The sequence below is a fragment of the Elephas maximus genome, chromosome 25 (assembly GCF_024166365.1).
Source record: "Elephas maximus indicus isolate mEleMax1 chromosome 25, mEleMax1 primary haplotype, whole genome shotgun sequence".
Taxonomy (NCBI): Eukaryota; Metazoa; Chordata; class Mammalia; order Proboscidea; family Elephantidae; genus Elephas; species Elephas maximus.
In genome coordinates this window covers 56,587,579-56,612,915 of record NC_064843.1, presented here as the reverse complement: position 1 = coordinate 56,612,915, position 25,337 = coordinate 56,587,579, and the positions used below count along the sequence as shown (strand labels likewise).

At 42.2% G+C, this 25,337-nt stretch overlaps 1 protein-coding gene across 2 annotated transcripts in view; it reads left to right on the top strand.

Annotated features, from left to right (window-relative positions):
• Positions 1-25,337, top strand: part of KIF16B (kinesin family member 16B) — a 397,632-nt gene that overhangs the window by 190,261 nt on the left and 182,034 nt on the right. The gene's annotated exons all lie outside the window — the stretch shown is intronic.

Below are 25,337 nucleotides of genomic sequence, written 5' to 3'. Positions count from 1 at the left end.
CTCACAGGACTTCTGGAAGCACAAGGAGTTTCCTCCGTGCTGTTGGTCTTTGTCTTTTCGGCCTTTCCATCTTGGTTACTGAGGAGAGTTGTACTCATTAACTAAATCTGCCTTAAAATAAGCCACTTTGATAAGACCCCTGGAAAGTAAGAAGACTCTCAGAGCAACTGAATTACCTGTACTTTGGAAGGCATGTTTTGCTGTAGGGCTTAATTACTGAAAATAGTTAGCAACTTTTTGTGGTGACTGAGAATGAATCGTTCACAACTCTTTTTAAGTTTCGTATAATATATATGTCATTAGGGTTAGTTTCAGTTAAATAGCGCTATTCCACCCGTTAAATATTGTTCATTAATTGAAGTCTTCTGTGATATGAAGAGTGCTTGCTCGGAACTGTCTCCCAGCTCAGGACCCAGTTCCAGTCCTGGAATTCAGGTACCTCGAGCTTCATTATCCTCATTGGTGGTACCTTTTACTTTGAAACAATTTGGAACTGTAATGTTTTGTTTACTACCTTTGAAAACCAAAACATGACTTGTAGTTGATCTTTCCTCTGGGACGCAGGGTCACCAACTGTGGGCTTCTCTGTCTTTTACGTTAACAGATCTAAGTCCTTTTTTTCTCCCTGAACACAGGAAAATGTGTAATTGTCTTAAACGTGATGCTATTTTTGGTGGGTTGTTTGTTGACTTCTAAGTTACAACAGTTTTTCTCAGTGTTTCTAAAATGTGGGTCAGATTTATACCAGTTTTCATCCTCAAAACTTTTTAGTGACTCTCCATGGTTAAAAAAATAAAGTTCCATCTATACCCTCTGTATTAATGCTCAGTACAGCCCTCCTTTCATGCTGGCAACCAGCCATTTCAGACAAAATTTTTATTGCTGACATACATCGTGGACTGGCTCAGGCCTTTGGGACTTTTCTCCTATTCCCAGAGCCTGGGATACTTTTTCCGTTGCTACCTAGTGATCCTAAGGCCTAATGATCTCTTCTTTTTGAAGTCATTCTCAACCTGCTCCAACCCCAATAAAAAATAAATGTCCTTTCCTCATCGGTAGTTTGCACCATTTCTGTCATCCTTATCTTGTTCTTCTTTGTAAGGTACATTCATCTGTCATCACATCTTTACTGGATGCCTGCTTGAACCAGGCCCGATTCAAGTACAGGGAGCATAGTTCCCAACAACACTGACAAGGTTAGTTTACATGCTAGTTAGAGAAGAAAAGCAATACACAAGTAACAAAAGTAAATTCAGGAAGTGAAGGTGAAATGAAAATAAAGTGGACTAATACGCTAGTATCTGGGGCAGTATTTGATGGAGTGGCCAGGGAAGGCTTCCTGAGGAGTGGACATTTGATCTGAGACTTGAACAAAGTGAAGGTGACACCTGTGGAATGGAAAAGGAGAGAATGTTCCAAGCAGAGGAAAAGAAAGCACAATGGCTTCAAAATGAGCTTAGTGTATTTGGGAGGTGGAAAGAGGGCCAGAGTAGATGGACTATTGTAAGCAAGAGGAGAAGTGGTACAAGATGAGACTGAGAAGTAGTCAGGAGCCAGCTAGTGTAGGGCCTTATAGGCTGCTGGAAAGAGTTTGTTTTCTAAACGTGCTGGAAACCATGGGAGGGTTTTAAGCAGTAGATTAACCTAAAGATCTGTTTACTGTAAATGTTATGGTGTATGTTCTTGGGAGAATGTAGTGTAGAGGCCAAGAGTGTCATCAGGAGACCACTTAGAAACCTATTTCCTTAGCCCAAGTGAAAGATGTTGTTGGCTTGGGTCTGGGTGGTGGCCATAGAGGTAGTAAAACGTGGATGGGTTTTAGATGTAGAGTCAGCAGAACTAGCTGATGGGAATGGACGTAGAGTGTGAGTAAAGGGAGGAATGAAGGACAATTTGTACTTTTCAGGTTCAAACAACTAGGAAATGGTGCTGCCCTTTTCTGAGATGAGGAGACAGCAGAGATGGGCTGGAGCTGGTGACTGAGTAGGGGTTCTGCTCCTGTGTCTTTCTTATTGGATTGAAGCTTTTCGAGGTCAGAGGCCTTGTCTTATTCACCTCTGTATTTTAAAAAGTTATTCATATAATATGTTTAATAAATGTTTAGAAAGCAGATAAGAATGAAATTTTAGTAAGACACACAGGTCCCTTTGGGAAACATTTTCAAGTAATTTTTCTGGCTATAGATATTCCAGACGTTACAAAACAACAGACTATATGAAGGGCAGAGAGATTTTGTGACACGAGTCAAGTCTCAGATGACGTTGCAGTCACTGAGTGATGTCAAGGTCACATTCAGGACCCTAAAACAAAAGGTAGGAATAGAGCCTCATGATGAGATGGAGAATCAGGCTGAGGCAGTCAGAGAATTCAGGTGAGAAAGAGTCTGTTTTAGACTGAATTACAGGTGGCCGGAGGAGATGGTTCTAGGTTGCATCTGACGATAACGTCATCATGCACCCTGTTCACCTGGCTTCAGTTAGTGGACAGGTTTCATGTCTGCCACCCCTGCAATACTCAGTTGTACAAATTCAAATAAAAATTACTTAATACTCCATCGTACCTTCTTTGCCCCTGGCTTCCAGGCCCCCTCAACTTGCCGCCTGCTGTAGAGAATGATTGCCTGTGAGTTAAGGCATAACTGGGGACAAGCCGTCTGCTTTGATATATGGGAAGCAGTCAGCTTGTTGTGAAGTTGCCCACACCAGCAGAACAGCAGAGAGAAGCAGAATTAAAGCCACAGTCAAGCTGTTTATATTTCACTTTTGATGTTACAGCCTAGATTAAGCACCACATGATAAACTAGAAAGAAATATGTGTAATACTGAGGCTCTAGCTAAATAGTTGATACTAAAATCTAGATAATAAACTAATACTTGGACCCAGTAACATGCCAGCTTTTCAAGATGGAAAAGCAGGACCAAGATGCTTCAACAGATCAACGTGTATTTGTCGAGGGCCTGCTGCGTGTGGAGGGCACAGAAGTGTAAGAGGCAGTGCTCTCTGCCTGCGAAAACAGATGCATGCACGTGAACACTGCAGACCGTGAAGTCAAGGCAGTGCACGATTCAGGGCAAAGAGAAGTGGGTTAAGTAGCCAGGTGTCTGGCAGGTCAGATAGGAGGCATTGGTGGGAATTGGAGTGCCTAGGAAGGAATTCTGTTTGTGGTGCTAGGTCCCCCTTGGTCTTATAATGTGTTGGGCAGTTTGGAAAACCAGAGGCCATCTGGCTTACAGTAGCATCTTATTGATGTCAAGATTCCCTCCAGCCAGCCTCATGGGATCCATGTCATAAGCCTAATTCACAGGAACCTACTTTCCTTCAAAGCTTATGGAGGCCAGGCATTTTTCCTAATCAGAATGTCTTCTCCAGCCTTCACTTAATTCAGCTCCCTCTCGATACCTGGCAACATACAGTCTGTAATAAACAGCTAATGCCCGTGTCATGGGAAGACCAGTACAAAGAGGGGTAGTGAGGGTCTCTGAGGAGCCCTACATGAAAGCACGTTCTGAAGCCTTTGGTCTAGTCCTTTCTTCTGGGCGATAGAAGACATAGGGATGTGAGAGGACTGCAGCAATGCTTTGCTTGGAGAATAAAGAGGAAGAATGCTAACAGAAGATTTGGCCCTGGATGCTCACCCAGCCATTAGTGTGGACACCCGAAATAACTCCCCTCACTTCAGCTTGAGAATTCTCATTACAGGCTCTTGGGTATCACAGATGAACTGAGTTATATGCTGTGCCCTGAGATGTTTGCAAGTTGGATAGGCAGACTGGAGAGAAGATATTCTGGGAGAGGAAAATTGCATGAGCAGACCAGATATACGCTGGAAGGAAAGAGGCATGCGGAGGGTTGGGAAGAGAGAGAGGAATCTGTGCGGTAGGGCCTGGCTGTGGAGAGCTCCAAAAACCATGCCCAGCATTTGTGGTTCTCTTGTAAAACTGACAGCTGTTGTTTGGGAAGGTGTGCTTTTGGGTTGGAGGAGGATGGATTAGAAGTAGGGAGTGTTTGCAGCTGGAGTTCCTCCACCACATATGTAGTAAGCACCTGTATACGTGTAACACTTTTATCACTTCCGGTTACCTTGTTTTTAAAGGATGTTTAGAATTTATGATTAAAATGTATGGTTTAAAATGCAACAGAATTATTTTCTACATACTCAAGTATTTGGTAACTCATTTTTTCATCCTTTTTTTTCCTCAGTGATGTCATATCTGGAAAGTAGTACTCAGAAATATAGAAAGAAAATCTGAAAATTCACTTCTCCAAATAGGTATCTTAAATAAATGATTATGTAAATCTAATATGGATAGACTTCCTGATGAATACATGACCTCTCCTAAGCCCCTGCCAAATTCAGTTTACCCAGTTTGTCTTAGGCTAGGTTCTCTAGAGAAGCAAAACCAGTAAAGCATATAAATATATATGGAGAGAGATTAATATTAAGGAAATGGCTCACATGATTGTAAAGGCTGGAAAGTCCCAAGTTCTTGAGTCAGGCTGGAGGCATCTCCCAACTCACGTAGCTGCAGGGACTGGCAAACCCAAGATTGGCAGATCAGACAGCAGGGCTCTGGTTCACAGGCTACAGAGACTGACAGATCCCAGCATCAGCAGGAGAGAGGACAGGTAAGCTGCTAGCTCACGTCCTAAGAACCAGAGGTCAGACAAACAGGAGCCAGCTGCAGGATCCAGAATGAGCAAAAGCCCATGAGCTTTGCCAGAAAGTCCATCTATATTGGACTCAGGCCACACCCCCAAGGAAAAGCCTCTTGGTGTGATTCACTCAACACAGCAGATCGCATCATGGCAGTGATCACACTATGTCAGATCTCATAATGGAGGTGATCACATCATTATATGACAGCCAAACTACATCATAACTGCCAAACCACTGAGAATCGTGGCTCAGCCAAGATGACACACAACCTTAATGATCACATAGCCTATTCACGTTGTTCTCAAAGTCCAGTCGATGGTAGGGCATCCATGAAGCTTTTTTTAACAGAGGAGCTGCATGGTCAACTTTGCTTTGTAGAGAGATCGCTCTGGCCGCAGAGTGATAAGAGCTCTGAAGAAGCTACTGCAACCGCCCTGGAGGTGAGCCAGTGATTGAAGGGACCTAGAAGAAGGGGTGGGTTGTAGAGATATTTGGGACAGAAAGTCATGAGGCCCGAATGATTAAATGGATGTGGAAGGGAAGAAAAAAAAGATGGTGACTTACAGTTTCAGGCTTGGGCAGTGGGTGCTACCCAGCCAAAATGCAAATATAGGAGGAGGAATGGGTTATCAAGAGGCAGGAAGGATAATGAGTACGACCTTGAAAAACTGAGCGCCTGGTCTACCTTGAACTTTCTCCTGTTTGAGTGACTGCGTGTTGCTGTACTCTGTCAGTGATCAGACGCCCCATGGAGGAGGTGAGGCTGAGAGTGGCCTGTCCTCAGCACACAGGATGAAGGCTGTTCCCTCTGTTGAGTAGGGTGGATGTTCGCAAGTTCTACCCCATTTTCCTTGTTCATTTAGCTGGTGTCTGAGGGCCCATCATTTGTCGGGCCCTGTGCAGGGGGCTGGGGCGATTAAGACAGACAGAGGCTCAGTCACCTTAGAGGATGATTTAGTGAGTAGGGAAGATCTTTGTAAAGCCTGTCATAAATCAGGAAACCAGCTGCATTATCTTTACAGATCCCAAACTGATTACTCTGAACGTCCTTACATTTGGGAAAGCTGTGCAGTTCAGCCCAGGCCCATGTTGCCCCACGCACTGCACCTCATCGTAGCGAGTCATCTCACAGCTACCCACGTGTTCACAGAGTTCTGTCATCAGTCATGTGTTTCAGCAGGCACCAAGTCCTGGTGATAAGAGCAGAGTGGAGTCTTTTACCCATATTTTCTTTGTCACCTCTCTGACCATTTTTAACAAACAAGGGTTAAAAGTAACTGATGGAACAGAAAACAACAAATGTTGACAAGGTTTTGGCGAAACTGGAACCCTCATCCATTGCTGGTGGGAACATAAAATGGTACAGCCACTGTGGAAAACAGTTGGGCAGTTCCTCAAAAAGTTGAACATAGAACTTCCATATGACCCAGCAATCCCAGTCCTAAGCATATACCCACCGGAAGTGACGGCAGGAACACAGACAGTAGCCTGTACACAAACGTTCATTGCAACACTTCTCACTAGAGAAAAGGTGGAAACAACCTAAATACCCATTACCGGATACATGGATAAGCAAAATGGGGTATATACATATAATGGAATATTATGCAGCCATAAAAAGAAATGAAGTTCGGGTGCATGCTGCTATGTGGATGAACCTTGCAAACATCATGCTGAGTTAAATAAGTCAGTCGCAAAAGGACAAATACTGTATAATCTCACTTATGAGATCAGCAAATATATAGAAACCACAGATTATTAATGGTTATCAGCAGAGGGAGGAAGGGGAGGGGGAAGTTGTTATTTGGGCATTGAGTTTGTGTTAATGGTGATGGCATGTTTCAGGTGAGGATAGTGATAATGGTGGCACAACACAAAAAATGTAATCAATGTCATTGAGTCCTAAATGTGGAAGTTGTGTTGGTGGATATTTTGGTATGTATATATTCAACACAATAAAAAAAAAAAAAGAATGCATGGGACACCAACCATCTACTCAAACAGACTTGTTTCAGATCTTTGTCCCCTTTTTAGTACTTTCCCCCTGAGGCAAACTAGCTTCTGGTCCTCTTAATTGTTGCATATTGCAAAACTAATAAATGTTAGTGTCCCGCCCCTTCCACGTACACCTCCCTTCCCGTCTCATTTACTTTCTTGTATTAAACCTTCGAGACCACTTCTAAAGAATCTGGGCCTCTTCTTAAGTTCTGGCAGCTCTTTTCCCTTGTCGTTCCAGGCTCTAGACCACCTAGCCTACTTGGTGTTGTTTTATAGCAATCACAACCCCTTTATTCCTTAGGAATTTTTTTCTTCCCAAATTGGCTTCAGGCTGGGACTCTGTGTTCCCAGATCTCTCCCTCTTGTTGTCCCACCCCAACTACAAGCAAGTCCACAGGTCCTTTTCACTCTGAGAAATTTGCTACTCGTCATTGGCTGCCTTGTGGAAGAACAGCAGGGCTTAGGACCTGGTTAGTTCTGGTTCAAAGCCCTGCTGAGAATTTGCATTTCCACGCCAGATATACTGAATTAGAGTCTACCTTTTGACAAGATCCCCAGGTGATTCTCATGTATAATAAGTTCTGAGAACCACTGCTAGTGGTTCTCAGAATTGGTCCCTAACCAGCAGCATTAGCATCCCCTGGGAACTTGTTAGAAATGTAGATTCTTAGCAGGGGTTGGAACCTGAACATTCAGTAGTTTGTTTTTTAAGTGGCAAGTTTGCTGTCTTTCATGATCGATACTTGAGGCTTAGCAGGTGTTCCAGAGTTCTGACTGCCCTGGCCGTAACCTGTGATTCCTGACTTCCTGTATGGGAATGCACATGGAAGACTCAGGGAACCTGCCTTTGGAATCCTCTCCAAACCTTGAGCCTGAGGTAGAGCTCACCAGATCTCCTTAGCTCTTACTGATGACCCCTTCTTCCGCTAAGACCCCTCCTTTTCCCAGCATCTGGCCTGGTCCCTTAGTGCCTACGGGTTGACTTCCAGGCTCCAACATCATCTTCTGTGACTTTGATTTTCGACACTATCCAGCATTATCTTCATCTTGAACTTTATGCTTTGGTTTACGTGGACAAAACAGACCTTTCATCTCTCTCTCCAGGCCTCTGCACATGCTGATCCTGCTCTCCTTCCCTTGGCCAGTCCTCTTCATCTTGTGCACTGAGCTTAGGAATTGCCTCCTGAGGAAACTTTCTATGCATCTCCAGTTTGGGCTAAATACTGCTGCTTTTTTTCTCTGGCAGGGATTTTGGGCATACTTTTATCATTGTTCTTTTCAAATTCATTTTATTGGTGCTTGTGCCTGCCTTCCCAGTAGGTTTCTTGAGAGCAGGGACCATACCTTGTTCATCTTTGAATCTCCAGAAGCTCACACATAGTGGGCACTTAGCACATGTTCCTTGAGCTATAGATTGTAGCCAGCAGATGCAATCTCAGCCCTAAGAATGTGTCTGCTCACATATTTCCAGGTGCCTCCATGCTTCAGTGGGTCACATATACCGTTTAGTATTACCAGCTTAGCTTGTCTCCATTTTTGAGAGTCTCTCACTCACTAAGATGTGCTTCACACATGTTTTGTGGCTTTCTTAACCATTAAAACTTACCTCTTGACTTCTTTGGTATCATGTAGACCTGAGTATGTTTTTTGCAATATGCTAAAAAATTATTGCTTTGTATTCAGTTCCTCCCAGAGCAAAGCTCTCTGAAAGAATCATGACTGGTTTGGAAATTATTGTATCCAGTATGATACAGTTTATCTTCAGAACAACTTCTTTTTTTTTTCCTTTGCTCATCAGGCAATCTACTTGTTCTCATAGCCCATGTTGTGATTTAAAAAAAAAAAAAAGCTCTGAATTGTCATAAGAGTTAGAGTTATTAAAAATGAATTCCCTGCCACCCAAGAACGTTTTATCAGCCCAGCTGGGCACATGAAGTCGGGTGTACCGTTTCTTGCCTAGTTTTGAAACTTGCTGCTGGCCCACAACTCAAGTTCCCTAGAAACCATGATTTGTACATACACATGCATGGTACTTGGTGCCAGAGATTTTTTGGATGAGGCAAAGCAGCCTGGTGACTTCCTTTGGGAGTCAGCTCCACTTTGGAGAAGTGCCCATCCAGGGTCTTTGCCAGGAAGTAATTTCCCTTCAGGGAAACATTCCTCCTCTAGTGGCACAGGGTCTTTAAGAAGAAACAGCTGACTGCCCCATCGTCCTGGCCTTGCTCTGAGGCTGCAAACAGGCAGCTCATTTGGCAGCATGTGGAAGCTTTCACAGCTTCTTTAAAGTGCTCTAAGCAAAATTAGATACATTCCAAGTTCATTTTAATCTTGAAAATAAAACAAGAAATTTTCACTTGTGCATTTGCCTCCTCTAAGCACTAACCAACACGTGAGCCCATTTGAATGGTCTTAGTTGGATAATTGAATTCTAGCGAGGATAAACACCTAGATTTTAAACCCAGTTAGACCAAAAATTATGAAAAGTCAGGGTCAGACCTGTATTTGAGCCATCCAGGGAGCTTCAAGGAGGGTAGTAGACTGAGATGGCGTTTGGTCAGCATTGGGCCACCACTGACCTTTATAGCTGCAGAAGGCCCCTGCTCTCAGGAAGATCAGAAGTCGTTGGCAATCAGAAGAAGAAAACAGGGGAGTGATAATTATTTTTAATCTAACTTGTTCATTATTGAGTATTTAGAAATCACAAACAACCAAAAAGGAACAACCCTTACTGATTCAGTCAAGGGTTCTGGTGGGGCATATCTGTTCTTGCTCTCAGGTCTTGGCAGTATTTATATATGTTCTCTTAGAGTTCACATTGGACTTGTAAGAGCTTTTTGCACTTCACAGATCTTTTCCTTTCATAATATTTTTCTACATTATTTTTACATCCATGTGATATTCCATTGTATGGATATTCCATATCTCATTTAACTTAACTTCTATTGGTAGATCTCTTTTTGTCTTATTTTTGACTATCACAAGCAATTGGGTTAAAGAGATCTATAGCTGAATTTTTGCACTTATCCATGATTATGTTCTCACCTGGAGAAAACAGAGTAGAGATGGAATTGCTAGACCAGGAGATGTGTAGAGAGTTAAGGCTCTTGATGCATAGTTACTGTCTCAGTCATCTACTGCTGCTGTAACAGAAATACCACAAGTGAGTGGATGGCTTTAACAAAGAGAAATTTATTTCTTCACAGTAAAGTAGGCTAAAACTACAAATTCAGGGCATCAGCTCCAGGGAAAGGCTTTCTGTCTCTGTTGGCCTTCTCATCAATCTTCCCCTGGAACTAGGAGCTTCTCCGAGTAGCGACCCTGGGTCCAAAGGACGTGCTCTGCTGCTGGCACTGCTTTCTTAGTGGTATGAGGTCCGCCTATGTCTCTGCTAGCTTCTCTCTTTTATATCTCAAGAGAGTGCCTCAAGACACAATCCAATGTCCTAGATGGAGTCCTGCCTCACTAACACAACTGCCACCCATCCTCCCTCGTTAACATCGCAGAAGCAGGATTTACAGCATACAAGAAAATCACACAATACCAGGAATCATGGCCCAGCCAAATTGATACACACATGTTTTGGCGGACATGATTCAATCCATGACATTCACAAGCTGTTCTGCAGAGTGGTTGTACATATCACCACCATTCCTACCAATACTGTATGAGAGTTGACATTTTCTTGAAAACAGGCAAGGATCTTCTTGAAAGTATAGAATGCACCAGTAAATGCAGCCTCCCAAAATCTTGGAAATCCTGCTCTTCTTAGAAGTGTGCCTTGGGCATCAAGGTCATCATCAAAGATGCACCTAATTAGTCCTAAGCTGTGCTGTAATAGAAAACAGCAAACAGGTATACTCAGTGTCTAATAAATGTGAACTAAGAATTATTCACATTTTCCCTAGAAGGGGCTTGGGAAACAGTCTGGTCGTAGCTGGAGATACCCTCCTTAAGGTATGCACCTGCAGATGAGGTCAGGGTCTCTACTGTAAGTCCCAAGACAAAAGGTTGCATTCACTTGCAAACACAGTACCCCATTAGCTCTATTTTTCTCTCTCACTTTCTGGTACTTTATAAATTGCTTCACTCTTTTTCTCTTCTTGTTGACCTTGATCTTGGAAGTTTTATACATGTAATTGGCAAGATTTGTGGTGCTGGTAATTTGGTAGTTAGCCTGTGTTTTAGTTGATGGTTATTTATTATGTTTGCTTGTCTCTGCTGGTTTATTGGGCCTAGCCACTTTTCAAAAGTTTGATTTCCTGCAAGGCTGGTTTCTCCATTTTTTGTGCTCAGTTGTCTTTTTTTTTTTTTAATGGACCATTTGCTAACTTTACAGTTGCTATAGTTTGTCTTAAATAGCTTATTAAGATACACAGTTTTGGGGAACTTGTGATGAAAACACTGGAAGAAGTGGGCTTCTTTCTTCCATTAACAGAGATTAGTGTTAGTTACTGACTTTTTTTCTTTTTGTCCTTGAATATTATTCCACAGTGAGCCACTTTTAATGAGGAGCACCCTGTGATTTCTCTTTTCGAAGTTAGGCAGAAAGACTAGCTGTTGAATTCAGAGAACAGTCTGTCTTTATTCAGTTACTTAAGATTTGCATCCTCTGGGTTGCTGTTGTGGAGTGGCCCGTAGGGTTTCCTAGGCTGTAATCTCTATAGGAGCAGATCGCCAGGTCATTTCTGCCGCAGAGCTACTGGTGGATTCGAACCATTGACCTTTCAGTTAACAGCCAAGTGCTTAACAATTTGTGCCACCAGGGCTCCTTATCGTCTGAGTAGTGCACTGCATTTCTGCTTCAGCTGATTTATAATTGAACTATCTATAGCCGAACTGTAAAAGTCAACTGAGCAAATGAGCCTTCTCCTGGGGAAATGATGAGTGGTAATTATGGGAAAGGGTGGAAGATAGTGGATTTCCACTAGTGCAGACCTACATGAAAGCAGGATTTTCCTTTGAAGTGATGTACTGTTATAACTTTACTACCTGTCACCAGATCTCTGATTTGTTAACTCCTTTCATTAGAGCATGTTGCTGATTCAGCCAAGGGTCCCAGTTGTGCATGTCTGGTCTTGATTCCAGGTTCTCTGCACGTGCTGTTCTCTCCACCTGGACCACATGCCCATGTGTCCACTAGCTCTTCACTAATTCCTACATGGTCTTCAGTATCTCAGTTTAAATGTCATTTCCTAATAGACGCCTTCCCAACCCCTAATCCAAATTTTGTCTCCTTGGCTTTCACTCATAGTGCTCTTCATCTATCCTTGGTAGCACTTTAAATACTTGCTAATTGTGCCTGTTGATGCAACTATTTGTTTACTGTCTGTTTCAACTTTTTCATGATAAGTGACAGGGTCTGATTTTCTCAATACTATGTCCTTACTTCTAATTCCATAGTAGATATTTAAGAAATAATTACTGATGAAGCGTAGGAACACATTAATCAATCCCAGATGAGGCACTTCCATCCACTTCTTTCATCGCGGGCTGTAATTCTAACCTCGAATAGCTGTTTTTCCAATCACTAGTATCAAATGTTTAACCACCATCAGCATCACCCATATCTATGACCCAAGGTTCATCGTCACCACTGTTGGAAATAAACAGAAACGAACCCAGGGATTTGTAGAAGCAAAAAGAAACTAAGACAGATGCTACAATCAATAGATTAAAAAATTCAAATAAAAACAGGTAAATAATTTTTCTCATTGTGAAATGAAATGCTCATTATAACAAAGTGCAACATTCAGAAATGAATAATCACGAACTTTCATAACCCTTCCATCAGGAAATAATGATTAGCACACATTTGTAGTGTTTGTTTATATTTTAAAGTACATGTAGTTAATTATTGAGGAGGCAGGTCTTCCCTAGTCATCTTTTGAGTGCCTTCCAACCTGGGAGGCTCATCTTCCAGCACTATATCAGACAATGTTCGGTTGCTATTCATGAGGTTTTCACTGGCTAATGCTTTTCAGAAGTAGACTGCTGGGTCCTTCTTCCTAGTCTATCTTAGTCTGGAAGCTCAGCTGAGACCTGTCCTCCATGGGTGACCCTGCCATGTCTGAACACCAGTGGCATAGCTTCTAGCACCACAGCAACACACAAGCCCCCACAGTATGACAAACTGACAGACATTATACCAAAAAGAATTAGTCGATACTCAACCATTTCAAGAAGTGGCATATAATCAGGAACCGATGGTACTGAAGGAAGAAGTCCAAGCTGCTCTGAAGGCATTGGCGAAAAACAAGGCTCCAGGAATTGATGGAATATCAACTGAGATGTTTCAACAAAAGGATGCAGCGCTGGAGGTGCTTACTCATCTATGCCAAGAAATGTGGAAGACAGCTTCCTGGTCAACTGACTGGAAGAGATCCATATTTATGCCTATTCCCAAGAAAGGTGATCCAACCAAATGTGGAGATTATAGAACAATATCATTAATATCACACGCAAGCAAAATTCTGCTGAAGATCTTTCAAAAACGGGTGTAGCAGTATATCGACAGGGAGCTGCCAAAAATTCAGGCAGTTTCAGAAGAGGATGTGGAACCAGGGATATCACTGCTGATGTCAGATGGATCCTGGCTGAAAGCAGAGAATACCAGAAGGACGTTTACCTGTGTTTTATTGATTATGCAAAGGCATTTGACTGTGTGGGTCGTAACAAACTATGGATAACACAGCAAAGAATAGGAATTCCAGAACACTTAATTGTGCTCATGAGGAACCTTTACATAAATCAAGAGGCAGTTGTACAGACAGAACAAGGGGATACTGATTGGTTTAAAGTCAGGAAAAGTGTACGTCAGGGTTGTATTCTTTCACCATATCTATTTAATCTGTATGTTGAGCAAATAACACAAGAAGCTGGAGTATATGAAGAAGAATGGGGCATCAAGATTGGAGGAAGATTCATTAACAACCTGCATTATGCAGATGACACAACCTTGCTTGCTGAAAGTGAAGAGGACTTGAAGTACTTACTAATGAAGATCAAAGACCACAGCCTTCAGTATGGATTGTACCTCAACATAAAGAAAACAAAAATCCGCACAAGTGGACAAATGAGCAACATCGTGATAAATGGAGAAAAGACTGAAGTTGTCAAGGATTTCATTTTACTTGGATCCACAATCAACAGCCATGGAAGCAGCAGTCAAGAAATCAAAAGACGCACTGCATTGGGCAAATCTGCTGCAAAGGACCTCTTGAAAGTGTTGAAGAGCAAAGATGTCACCCTGAAGACTAAGGTGCGCCTGACCCAAGCCATGCTATTTTCAATCGCATCATATGCTTGTGAAAGCTGGACAATGAACAAGGAAGACCGAAGAAGAATTGACGCCTTTGAATTGTGGTGTTGGCGAAGAATATTGAATATACCATGGACTGCCAGAAGAAAGAACAAATCTGTCTTGGAAGAAGTGTGGCCAGAATGCTCCTTAGAGGCAAGGATGGTGAGACTGCGTCTTACATACTTTGGACATGTTGTCAGGAGGGATGAGTCCCTGGAGAAGGACATCATGCTTGGCAGAGTACAGGGTCAGCGGAAAAGAGGTAGACCCTCAACGAGGTGGATTGACACGGTGGCTGCAACAATGAGCTCAAGCATAACAACGATTGTAAGGATGGCTCAGGACTGGGCAATGTTTCGTTCTGTTGTGCATAGGGTCGCTATGAGTCGGAACCAACTTGATGGCACCTAAGAACAACAACATAGTTAATTATATATCAGCTATTATAATTATGCATCATACATTACATTTTAGAAAACTGAGCTGTAGGGTCGCTATGGGTCAGAATTGACTCAATGGCACTAGGTTTGGTTTTGAGTTTGAGCTCACACTAGATACAGGGTTCTGTATTTTGCTTTTTCTCTTAACATTTTATTATGAGCTTTTCCCCGCATCATTGAAATTATTTTATGCTTATATCGTGATTTATTTAACTCTTGCCTAATCATTAAGGACACTTGTGACTATGTCATTTTTTTCACGTAAATTATAGATAACATTGCAATTAATCCTTTTCTATAAGTCTTTGCCCACTTTGTTATTTTGTCAGCTAAATCTATACACAGAATGTTTTTACTGCTTACATTAAAGCACCAAGGGAAGGAATGAAGAGAGAAATGTCAGGGAGTGAATTAAAGAAAGGAAGGGATGGGTCGTTGGGTTGGGTTGGAGACTTAGCAAAGAAGTAGAAGGGGACAGGAGAGATGGGAGTGGGTGGACAAGCCAGTGAGGGCAGAGAGGTGCTTCCCGACACTGCCACTCAGCCCCAGTCTGGGCTAACAAGGCACACATTTCAACCACTGCCTGGTTAGGTGTGTTAGCATCTTGCGTTTCACACATGCAGTATCAAAGAGTACAAACGTGTAAAGCATACTTGTAAAGTGCTTCACTTCAACGTTATATTGTCACAGCAGAGAAACTGTAGTGTGTCTGAAGTCTTTTTTGCATCTTCAAACTTCCCTTCTCTGCTCTTTTTTTCCCTTTGGCCTACAAATGTGCATGGCTTTTCTCTTCATAAACTAACCACTTCCCTTGACCTTGGGCTATAAAAACCCGTTGCCGTGGAGTCTATTCTGACTCATAGTGACCCTATAGGACAGAGTAGAACTGCCCCATAGAGTTTCCAAGGAATGCCTGGCAGATTTGAACTGCCAACCTTTAGGTTAGCAGCCATAACACTTAACCACTATGCCACCAGGGTTTCCTTGGGCTACTCAGTGTAAATCCTACCAAACTATTTTATTCAAATTGTCTACCGTGTATGTTCCCAACGGTATGAGATTTCTTGCATAAATCATGATACATCTGTATTAGAAAATTTGATGATGTTCAGCTATGTTGCTTAATAATAGCTAGTGATTTGGCGATTTGTCCAAAATGTGTATTAAGAGAAAAAGATCACAAAGTCCACTGTCTTGTGCACTCTCCTCCTTGTGTATATGTGTGGCTATAAAGACAAAAAGGCATAAACCAAGATGTAGAAACCATGGTGTTGGATCGTGTTTTACTTTTCTGTATCTTCTGAATTTGTTGCAGTGAATTACTTGTATCATGAGGGTAGGGAGCACCAAAGTTGTTATTTCTTAAGGCAAAGAGAGACCTGCGTTGGCTGACACCCTCTCCTCCTCACCCAGGTATTCTGTGACTCTGTGTAATTGGATTTCTGGCTTCAACATCATGTCAGTCACTTCAGAGCACTCCCCATAGCAATCATTGTCTGAACACCTACTCTGTGCCTTGCATCACGCCCTCAGCATACAGTCAGCTAAGGTGGGATCACTGTCCCCAAGCAGTCCTGGTGGAGAAGGACATAGCCCCTGCCTGTGAGGGCCTGGATGGTCTTTCCCCTGGCTCCCTCTCTGTCCACCCTTGCTCACATACAGTCACCCTTCCCCTGATTTGGTCTGTTCCAGCCACACTAGCCTTGGTGTGCTTCCATCGTGCCGTGCACATTGTCTCTGGGTCTTTGGCCTTGCTCTTCCCTCATGTTAGTATGACCACATGAATCCTCATGGTCACCTTCTACCTTCACTCAGGTCTCTCCTGAATGTCCCCTTCTCTCTCCATCCTCTTCCCTGGCTTTATTCTTTTTCATAATACTTACCAATAGTCATTATTTATTAGTTATCTGACCCCCTCACTAGAATGGAGGGCTTGTAAGGGCAGGAAATAGGCTTCCTTTGCTGAATCCACAGTGTCTAAGATGATGCCTGGCACAGGGAAGGCTTGTTGGACAAATGACTTGATGGATGAGTGACCCTCCAGTTCCTGGCCTTGTGCTTAGTGCCATGATGAAGGACTACACAAGGCAGAAGAGGGAAAGGTTGTCCAGGAAGCTGGCCAGAGAGTGTTGACTTGACCTTTTACATTCTGACCACTGTCTAACTTCCCAGTTTTATTTCTCACTGCTTCTCTTCGTTCCTAAGGAACAGCCCAAAGGAGACCCTTTACTTATTCCTTTACTTAACTCTTTATTTTCTTCATTCTTCTAGCTCTCTTTTGCTACATTTGCCCCATTCACCACACTCTGCTTGTTGTAATTCTATCTGCTTTTCAAGGCGCAGCCAGACAGCACCTCCTGTGTGAGGCCTCCTCTCATCCCTGCAGTATAAATGCTCTCCCTTACGCCATCTCTGTTGGATATATAACTCTCTCATTGGGATCACCACGTTTCTTGAGATTTATGTATGTGTATGTTTTCTTTCACTTACAATTCATTCTTAAGGCCCAAAGGCCCTCTATCCAGTTTGTGTTCCCTTCTGAGTCTAATATACTGCCTTTGCTTAGTAGGTGCTTGATAAAAGTTCGTTAGTACATGAAATCCATGTCTGAATGAGATATCTGGAAATTTACCTGTATTCTGGTTTATCCAACAGGGAGAGAAATGTTTTGGAATGATGAATCATTTTTAACCTTTGGGAGGCTGTTTCTAGGGTAAGATGTACCATGGTTTGGTTGAGGAGGTGAGACGGAATTTCAGGGTAGAAGGAAAAATGGATGAGGCATAGGAATAGGTGGGCTGTACTGGCTCATCTAAAGAAGCGGTCACCTTGGACCTCTCTCTCATACTCTCTGGGCCTCAGTTTCCTTGCCTGTAGAGTGGGGTAGGGAATATAGGGGTATATGTGTGGTCTCTTGAGTACCCATTCCATTCTAACCTTCTGTGATCTTGCAGCTTGATCAGGAAAGATGTCAGAGTTTAACATTTGTGGTCATGGCTGTCTTTATTAGAGCAAGTTATGCCACTATTAAGAAAAATAGTCAGGAAGGAAACTGACTTAAAATGCTTTATGGTATCAAATTTTACTTTTTTTTTTCTTTTCCTGAGGCAATCATTGTTTCTTTGGGCACTTTTAATTTGCAATGCAAAAAATGTAAGACTGTTTCCTTGGAAAGTCTTTAGTGAATACTTTCTAGACTAGGAATTTGAAAGTTCATTAGAAAATCATTCCCAGAGTGAGATGGATATTTTTGTTAGATACTCGAATTTTACATTAAGTGGGGTTTAATTTAACAACCCTAAATTTAACAACCCTAGAGTAAACTGCAGCGTGAGACCTCTTGCCCCCCTCATCTGGATACACATATCTTGAATTGCAGTTGCATGTAAGTCAGCCTGTGTAGGATGACCTGTTACACAATCTGAAAACAAAACGGGGGAGAGCTGTAGATAGACTGCCTCTCCAAAGCAGCTGTCTTAGTCATCTAGTGCTGCTATAAGAAATACCACAAATGGATGGCTTCCACACAGAGAAATTTATTCTCTCACAGCCTAGGAGGCTAGAAGTCCAAATTCAGGGGGGCAGCTCCAGGGGAAGGCTTCCTCTCTCTGTTGGCTCTGGAGAAAGGTCCTTGTCATCCATCTTCCCCAGTCAAGGACCTTCGAGCTCAGACACCCAGGGTCCAAAGGAGGCACTATTCTCCTGGCTTTTGTTTCATGGTGGTATTAGGTCCCCATGTCTCTCTGCTCACGTCTCTCTTTTATATCGCAGAAGAGATTGACTTAAGAAGCAACCTAATCTTATAGATTGAATCATGCCTAATTAACATAACTGTCACTAATCCCACCTCATTAACATCACAGTGATAGGATTTACATACAGCACATAGGAAAATCACATCAGATGACAAGATGGTAGACAATCACACAATACTGGGAATCATGGACTAGATAAGTTGACAGATATTTTTGGAGGACACAATTCAGTCCACAACAGCAGCTATTCTTAGCTTTTTAATGAAAGTGTACATGAGAGCTGATGTACACAGGAGAAACTGCAGGACCTTCCCATGAAGAGTTGAGACTGAATGAACTGCTGGGTTTTTCTTCCTTCCATCAGTTTCCCTGCATCCACCCTGAGGAATGTCTGGTTCTCCATCAGCTTTCAAAGAACATCTGAAATGTTAGGGTTTTCAAGGTCAGGGAGAAGATCGGATAAGACTTTAAAAACCCCAGCACCCAAACCCATACTTTCATTTTAGTCTTTAAAATCCATGACTTTCTCTCAGTCATAAAGTGATTTGAGACTGGCTGAACGTTCCATTACAGAGCCTAGACCCTTGTGAAGGGTCAGGGGAAGGTAGCAGTCTTCTGTTGAGTTCTAATCTTTTCTAGCTCTTTCCCATCTATCCTTTACTAGAATAGGGACTGAAGAATACCACCCAACATTCTAGGCAACACACTGGGGATCCATTCATAGATAACATAGGCTTGACCAGAACCAGTCACATAATTTGCAAGGCCCAGTGCGACATGAAACTAGGGAGCCTCTTGTTTTAAAAAAAAAAAAACCAAAAAACAATTTCAAGATAATGGCAGCAGAGCATTAAATGCAGGGCCATGTGTGACTGAACAGGTCACATGCACATGAAGTCATTCCTGTATTTGGCTACAGTGAAAACTGTGAGAGACGAAACTCGACAGGACTTCATTTTTTTCCGGGTCTCACTAGTTTTCTGCCTTTGACAGGATGTTGTCTTATCACTTTTCTATAGTTATTAGTGGAAGTATTTGTATTTTCCTTCTCTGACATGTTTCCACCTTACACAGTTTCAACGTCTGCAGGTTTTACAGTGTAACCTAAAAATCATTTAGGAAAAATCGACCAAGAATTTCCTTCTTACTTGATTGTATACCTAGTGAGATTAAAAAAAAAAAAGAATCCATCTGGGGAACTCTTCCAAGATGAACGCCCCAGCTCCAGCTAACCTCTGTTGCCAGGTGAGGTCTCCTCCCTGGTATATCGTGGTCTGGGGCGCTGCTTCCATTACCCCACCAGAACTGCCTCTTCAAGTGTTAGCTGGACTTGAGTAACCATTTTCCTCATTTTAGAAAATGAAATTACACCAGCTGTACGTAACTCATCACGACGGGACAACACAAGGATGTTGATTTAAGTTTTCTTTGCTCCCTTTCTGTCTCCCTCCCTTCCTGCCTGTAATCACAATCTCACTTTGAGTGTAAGAGTGAGAGCTGAGAAATTCCCACCGCCTTGCTTTTTTCGTTGACAATGATAACTAACAGGAATATAAATTACAAGATGTGCTGCTATAGCTAAAATGCTAAATGTCTTTGAATGCAAGAGAAAAGGCTGTTTCTGATAAAAATAGGTTGAATGCTGTGCTTTTTTGTTGGACCTAACACTATGTGTACTTACAAATGTCATTTTAAAATGCTAAAAATAGGTGCAAAAATTATATCCTTTTGTGGTTTTAGCTTTTAATTATAACATTTGGGAAATTAGCATTTGGGGCCAAAGATAATTCCAGTAAACTAAAATAGTGAGTTATACTTGCTTAAAATGAAGCCAAGGAGCCTAGTGGTACAGTGGTTAAGCACTCAGCTGCTAACCAAAAGGTTGGTGGTTCAGACCTACCAGCTGCTCCATGGGAGAAAGATGCGGCAGTCTCCTTCCTTAAAACTTACAGCCTTGGAAACTTTATGGGGCAGTGCGGCAGTCTCCTTCCTTAAAACTTACAGCCTTGGAAACTTTATGGGGCAGTGCGGCAGTCTCCTTCCTTAAAACTTACAGCCTTGGAAACTTTGTGGGGCAGTTCTACTCTGTCCTAAAGGGTTGTGATGAGTTGGAATTGACTATAGAGCAATGGGAAATGGGTTAAAATGAAGCCGCATTAAAATACAATTGTATTTGACATTGTTTCCTTGATATTGGCACACTCACACTTATATATTACAGTCTATTGAAATTTGCTATTTTTTTCTTTTAAGACGTAAAAGCTTTACACTTAGCCCTTGATGGTAGAATGTCCAAAACTATAGTCTTTCAAAAAGAACAAACAGTTCTTTTAAAAATGTACATAGAAATAATCAAATAGCTACTAACACCTTTACATGTTCACAACATCTTCACTGGTCAAATCATCATCATCCTCACTGAATTATGAAAAGAGGTGCATTTTAAAGTTAATTAATAAACTTAAAAAAAAAAAAAAACCCACTGCCATCAAGTCAATTCCGACTCATAGCGACCCTATAGGACAGAGTAGAACTGCCCTGTAGAGTTTCCAAGGAGTGCCTGGTGGATTCCAGCTGCCGACCTCTTGGTTAACAGCTGTGGCACTAACCACTGCGCCACCAGGGTTTCCAACTAGTAAACACGTAGCCTCTAATAGAAGTCTGTGTAGGCACTCCTGATCCCTTCAGTCTTGCGGCCTCTCCGTCTTTGCTGTCTTCTCCTCGCCATTCAGGCATTTGCTTCTGGGCACTAGGCTCACAACTTTTCTGTGTCCAGCTGTTGTCTTGGGTGATTCCACATGGATAGTTCATCCTACAGTCTAGTAACTGAAGTAATACCCACTTCTTCAGCCAAGAGACTTCTGTGAATTCTTATCTTCTCCTGTATGCCTTGTCTTGTCCCTGTTTACTTCCCTGTTCAGTCAAGTTCCCATCCCCATCGCTTGAGCCATCCTCTTCCCAGCACCTTCAGAAGGTCCTTCCCCAACTCTAGAGCCAATGAACTGTCTCCTGAACCCATACCCAGGCAGCTCAGCTCAATGCTATAAGAGCAAACTTCATCAGCACAAATTGGTGCCTCTATAAATTGATGGTCACTAAGCTTGCGTGATACCTATCCATTCTTTTTTGTTTTATATGCCAGTTCTCTGGCCCACTGGTCCCGTCACATATTACAGATTGTCTCCATGTTCCTCATACTTCTAACCCCATTGCTATACCTCCCCACTCCTTGTAGGGGACCTTGTTTCAGTCTTCACAGAACATACAGAAGTCCTAAGAGAACAACATCCTCAACTTCCTTCCACCAAAGCTACGGATGGGTCCGTTTTGCATTCATCCTTTCCTACTTCTTTCCTGTCCCAATAGTGGAACTTCCCTTTTGCTTTTCTTGGGGTAACTCCCCCTACCTGTACTGTGGATCCCATAGAGTTAATAGCTAATAGTTATGAGCTGCTAAGCACTCAGTGTGTACTCTTAGTGGATCCTCTCACCCAGTGAGGACTGCAAGTATTTTTTAGTCTGTTTTCAAATAAGGAAATTGAGGTTTAGAGAGGTTAAGAGATTTTCCCAGGATTTGAGCTCAGAGAGACTAATTCCAGAGCCCTTGCTCTTAGCCATTGTTCTACCGTTTGTTTTCCTCCCTGCTCAGGGACCTCTGTCCATCAAATATTCTCAGCCTCTCTCTAGTTTTTTTCTCTTCTCTCTGTTCTGATTTGTTTATACCAGGATTTAAGTGTGCACAAGTCTCTTCCATCTATTAAAATAAGGATCCATCCTCCTAAAACTACCACCTCTCCGTCACACTAAAATTATCAATAAAGCTTTACACCATTTCTATACTCACAGTCTCTTGCCTTTCCTCCCACCACTCCTAGGCCCACTGCAATCTGCCTTTTGCCCCACCTGTCAATCTCCAAGGCCCCAGTGACTTCCATGTTGCTAAATTCAGTGGATATGGTATCTTACTTGGCACTCCTGCTATGTCATTTCATAGTACTGATCCCTTCCTCTTCTTGAAACACCTTCTCCCTCATATGCCTGCCCTTTCCTGATCTTCTGTGTATCTCTCTAACTGCACACTCCGAGCCTTACATGAGGGCCCATCATTCCCTGCCAACGTGTGTAAAACTGAGCTCATCTTCTTGGGGGCAGGATAAAGAAGGGATTGAAACTGTGGGCTTAGAGTCAAGCCTGATTCCACCATTTACCAGCAGCGTGGCCTGTTTGCATGCATGAAATGGGCATGCCACAAGTCGGAATCAACCTGAGGGCAACTGACATCAGTAAAATGGGAATAATGGTGACAGTTACCTCACAGGGCCATTGCGAGAGTACGAGTGAATTGTCAGTGGATGTCAGCCACCACCCTCACCTCCATCACCGTGAGGACTAGCGCTCGTAAGAAAGAACGGCACACAAGCTTAGATACGAGTTCCCTCAGGAATCTTGCCTTGTTCTGTTGTTAGGTGCTGTTGAATTGGCTCTGACTAGCGGCGACCTTATACACAACAGAACAAAATATTGCCCGGTCCCGTGCAATTTTCATGATCGTTGGTATGTTTGAGTCTGTTGTTGTGGCTGTTGTGTCGTCTCGTTGAGGGTCTTCCCCTTTTTAGCTGACCCTCTGCTTTACCAAGCGTAACGTCCTTCTCCAGGGACCGGTCCCTCCTGATAACACGTCCAAAGTATGGGAGACATAGTCTCACCGTCCTTGCTTCTGAGGAGCATTCTGGCTGTGCTTCTTCCAAGACTGATTTGTTCATTCTTCTGGCTGTCCACAGTATATTCAGTATTCTTCACCAGCATCACAGTTCGGCTGCATCAGTTCTTCTTTCTTCCTTTTACATTGTCCAACTTTTGTGTGCATATGAGGTGATTGGAAAGATTATGACCTGGGTTAAGCACACCTTAATCATTAAAGTGACATCTTTGCTTTTTAAAACTGTAAAGCAGTCTTTTGCAGCATATTGGCTCAAGGCAATATGTTGTTTGATTTCTTGACTGCTGCTTTCATGAGCGTTGATTATTGATCCAAGTAGAACGAAATCGTTGACAATTTAATTTTTTTCTCCATTTGTCATGATGTTGTTTATCAGTCTAGTTGTGAGGGTTCTAGTTACTACCAAATTCTGGAATCTGTACTGTCCATGCCTCATGACACACTGGCACGAACCCGTTACGTTTATTGTCACAGAGTGGGAGCCCCATGGGGGCAGGGGCAAGATCTGTCTTACTGATCATTGTATCCTCTGTGCTTGGCTAGTTTACACTAAGTTGGTGATCAATGATAATGTCATATTGTAGATGGAGATATTAAGACTCAGATCTCCCAACTCCCAGAGAAGCATTTGGTTCATGCATCATCAGGGCAGAGTCACATTGAGCTGTTGTTCACAGAAAAATAAAAATTGAGACTAAACACAACTTCATTAGAGAAATTCTCTAGTTTTAAAAGTATTTTATCCAATGATTCTTTTTGATTATGTATGTATCTTTTTTTTTTTTTATGTATCTTTAGAAAGACTAAACTTATACTGAAGTCTGAAAATATCCACTAGGAAGCTTTCCCAAGGTTCTGTTTATTGTTGTATAAAAGAATGATTGTATATTAAGTGTAATGAAGCCTTTACCTACTTCGAAACTCTGATAGCATAGTGGTTGAAAGCTACAGCTGCTAACCTAAAGGCTGGTAGTTTGAATCCACCAGGTGCTCCTTGGAACCCTGTGGGGAGGTTCTACTCTGTCCAATAGGGTCGCTATGAACTGGAACCGACTCAACGGAAATGGTTTTTTTTTTTTTTTTAGAATCCCTGGTTGCCCAATGGTTATAGTGCTCAGCTGCTGACCAGAAGGTCAGCGGTTCAAACCCTTCAGCCACTCCATGGGAGAAAGATGTGGCAGTCTGCTTCCATAAAGATGTACAGCCTTAGAAACCCTACGGGGCAGTTCTACTCTGTCCTATAGGGTCACTGTGACTCGGAATCGACTCAGCGGCAGTGGGTTTTTTTTTTTTTTAATACCTACTTTGGCAGTCCCTTGGTGGTGCAAATGGTTAACGTGTTCAGCTGCTAACCAAAAGGTTGGAGGTTTGAATCCACCCAGAGATGCCTTGAACAAAAGGCCTGGAGATCTACTTCCAAAAAAGAAGCCATTGAAACCCTGTGGAGCGCAGTTCTACTCTGACAAGTCTGGGGTTGCCATGAGTTGGCATTGAGTTGGCAACTTTTTTTAATACCTGCTTTATGGAATGCCTGGGCTCTGTGACTGGCAAATGCCTTTCATACATATTTGTGTGACTGATTTCTCGTGGATGGCAATGCCTATAATAAGCTACAAATTATTTTCTTTGACAGTAGGGTAAATATAAGCCTAAACAAGTTTCAGTGAAGGAATTAATCTAATTATTGTATATGACAAGTTTGAGCAGTGCTTATAAAATGAGTTAATGTAGTGTATTTTGGAAGCAGATTATCTTGAATTCAAATCATGGCTCCGTCACGTATTTCCATTCTAAGTTTAACATTTTAAGCTTTGAGTTCCTCATCTATAAAATGGAGATACAATTTGCTATGTTAAAGGTTTACTAGAGACCAAAGTAACACAACATGGAAATCACTTAACATGGAATGTGCCACATAATAGGTACTCAGTTCTACTTACAAAAGCCACCTTGAGTGGGAGCCCCATGGGGACAGGGGCAAGATCTGTCTTGAAAGTAACTCTCCTGCCAGTCTGGGTTTCCACATTATCCAAAGAGAAAGATTTGCAGTTTTTCCACAGTTCGGTTTTGTAACTGTGTCTGCCATTCATCATATCATCACGAGGTATGAGTTTAAGAATTTCAATGCATGCTATTTAATGGAAATAATGAAATCTTGCAATAATTAAATCTAATATTTGAGAAGAAATTGACTTCTATTATCAGTATTTTAGAGCATTATTTTAAAATTCTCAACAACCGAACCCCACAGTAGTAAATCTATTCACAGTCTGTATAACCTCCCGTAACTTCCGTATCACACAACTACTAGTTATGGAGAATCTTGCCGAACCTACACGCAGAATAACTATAAAGTAGAAAAAATACAAATTTGACTACTGCTCGCAGTTATTTTTGGTACTCAGTTATTATCAGTGTTATGATTATTATCATGTGTGAAGTATGCAAATGTAACAGAGCTAACCTT